The following is a 2,843-nucleotide window of genomic DNA, read 5'->3' as shown; positions in this document are numbered from 1 at the left end:
GGTTCTTGGCTTATGCTACATTTTTTGTCCCTTTGCCTTTCCAATCATTAGTAGTTCAGCTATACTACAAAACATTTATTGTAACAACTGTAGAGTAACGGAAAATAATCTGTGCAGACTGCTGGGTAGTCTTTTTTGCTCCGACCCAATCTTCCCTATAAGTATAAATTACCCTATAATAAATTCTGTTATGTTCAATAAATTTGCCTGCTTTGTTTTTTGGTGTTAAGATACCTTTATGGTTTGGTGGGCATTATACTTCCTTCCACCTTCAAGCAGGTACTCAGCCCCAAACCTTCCTTCACACCGTTCCCTGACACCCTTCCTCCAAGGTAACCGCTTTCAGCAGCTGGGTGTGCATGTCTCCAATTATATACATATCAGCTTTGAGTTTTACATACAGATGGGGTCATAGTGAGTTAGGACAAATACATCTACCCCACTTTCCTTAACTTCATAGCACTCTATAATATGGAATAGATCATCGTTTAAAAAAATTTCCTTATTAATATTTAGGTAATTTTCGCATGTTCGATATTACTGGCAGCACTGTGTGCACATCCTTGCATATGCATGTATGTGTACATGTGTAAGTATTTCACCAACAGCAGGTCTTTGAGATGCAGGTTGATCTATTGCCAAGGTTTTTAAAAGGAATCCACAAGAGGATCTTTTTTCCTTGTAAATGCTTTATCTATAGAACCTTGCAAGAGATTTTAAAGGCCAATGAAATATGAGTGCAAATATCTTCTTGGTTTCCAAGCTGATTCTGAATCTGTGTCCCATTTCTTAGTCCCTAATACCTGTGTATTTTCTGAGAGAACTAGAAACATTAACAACTATTTACAACAACAGCACAGGGAATTCAAAGGTGTCTAGTTCAGAGTGCTGCCCTCCAGGAGTTCAGTCTAATGGAAAAACAAAAGAGCCATACATACACCTAAATATACTCCATTCCTAGTTCTATGGCCAAATTCTATCAAATGCTGAAAGAGGGAGAAATTAATTTTGCTTGGGTAAAGGGAAGAAATGGTGTTTGAGCCTTCATGATGTTGAATTTCCCAAGATAAAGAGCATGTAGAACAAGGAGACTTTTTTGAAATATAGCAGAACTAATGATAAAGTAAAAAATAGAGTCTACAGCTATGCCACCCTGAATGTGCCCGATCTCATCTGATCTCAGAAGCTAAGCAGGGTCAGGCCTGGTTAGTGCTTCGATGGAACACTACCTAGGAATACCAGGTGTTGTAGGTGTTAAAAAAAAAAAAGGAAACGAATTATTGTCCATTAACAGGCAATGGAATTAATCATATTTTCATATGCAAAATACCACTCAAGTTAAAATTACTGAACCAAAATTCTGAGTATTAACTTGGGCAAATCTGTAAAAACATAGATTTGAGCCAAAAAAAAAAAAAGCAATTTACAAACAACCACAAACAGTATGCTATAGAACAGGAGGCTGTGTAGCACAGTGATCTGGTGGGTGGCTGGCATCCCACTGCTTGGGTCTATATCCTGGCACTGCCATTTGCAAACTGTGTGATCCTGGGGAAATTGTGCCACCTTTCAGTTTTCTCGCTTGTAAACTGAGGTCATAATAGGACTTATATGCAGGGGTATCATGAGGATTTAAGAAAGTAATACAAGTATAACACTTAGAATAGTGCCTGCCATTCAATAAATGTTAGCTATTATTGTAATTGATGTAAAGTTTTAAAAGGAGTACAGTATTTTGTTGAATGAGACATACACATATACCAAAATTTATTAACATTTAGGACCATGGCGATCACCAAATTTGGAATAATGGTTACATCTGTGGGATAGGGAGGGGAAGATTAGGGAAGCGCAGGAAAGTGCTTCAACTACATTAGTAATAACTATTTCTTAAGTTGAGTGGTGACTGCCTGTTTTTCTTAGATTGGTAAGCATGAAATATTTTATTTTAAAAACTTTTTAAAAATATTAAATGATATCAGAGTGAGATACTGTATTGTATATCTGTAGACACCAAGGACCCTCCCTAATTAGTTTTGTGTGATTTGGGGACAGAGATGCTGAGGATCCAGAAGAAGGGATGCTGGAGCTACCTAAACTGCCTGGCCCCTTCCCATTGTTTAGATCTTAATTCACATAGCCCTTCCATAGAGAAGGCTTTATTTTATTTTATTTTTTAAAATTTTTCTTAAAACTTTTCACTAAAGAAGTTATAGGCCTGGGGCATGACTACCCACCATGACCTGCCCAGGTAGGAATTTGTGATCAGATTACCCTGTGAGGTTACTTTCCATAGTACTTCCTTTTTTTCATCCATAGTTCCCACTTTCGGTCATAAATTAGTCCGAAGGATGCATTGATGACCAAACTTTTGGTCAACTTCACAACCGTTTTAAAGCAGCACACCCCTATCCACTTTCTAACACTGAACTGTTTTATGGCAATGCGCTGTTTCAGTATTATTTTACTAGTAATTGTCCATCTCCCTCCACTGGAATGCTCTGTCTTGGTCAACACTGTATTCCCCAAAGCCATTTTAAGCCTTCGATCTTTTTTTTTTTTTTTGGTGGGGGGGGAACATGGATGGATGGATGGATGAATGAATGAATGAATGAATGGAGACTCTTTCTCCATCCTCAGGATGCCTCTTTTCAGCCTAACTGTAGGGCAGAGGAAGAATGAAGAAAGCCTGAGGAAGGGAGGAAAGATTGGAGGGGGTTGAGGAGAAGGAGAATGAAGATCTGGATTAGAGAAACTGAGGGACGCTTCCGTCCCTCAGGGCGGTTTCTGAGGGTGAAGAGCCAAGGCCTAAAGGTGAGTGGAAGAGCAGGGAGGAAGTCCCG

The 2,843-nt window shown here is 38.8% G+C and overlaps 1 pseudogene; it reads left to right on the top strand.

Moving 5' to 3' along the window:
• The first annotated feature begins 1,135 nt into the window (after positions 1-1,135).
• Positions 1,136-1,254, top strand: LOC112470158 (annotated as a pseudogene).
• Positions 1,255-2,843: the final 1,589 nt, after the last annotated feature.

The sequence above is a fragment of the Pteropus alecto genome, unplaced genomic scaffold (genome assembly GCF_000325575.1).
Source record: "Pteropus alecto unplaced genomic scaffold, ASM32557v1 scaffold177, whole genome shotgun sequence".
Taxonomy (NCBI): Eukaryota; Metazoa; Chordata; class Mammalia; order Chiroptera; family Pteropodidae; genus Pteropus; species Pteropus alecto.
Note: the sequence above shows the minus strand (reverse complement) of the source record. Positions and strands in the feature narration are given on the sequence as shown.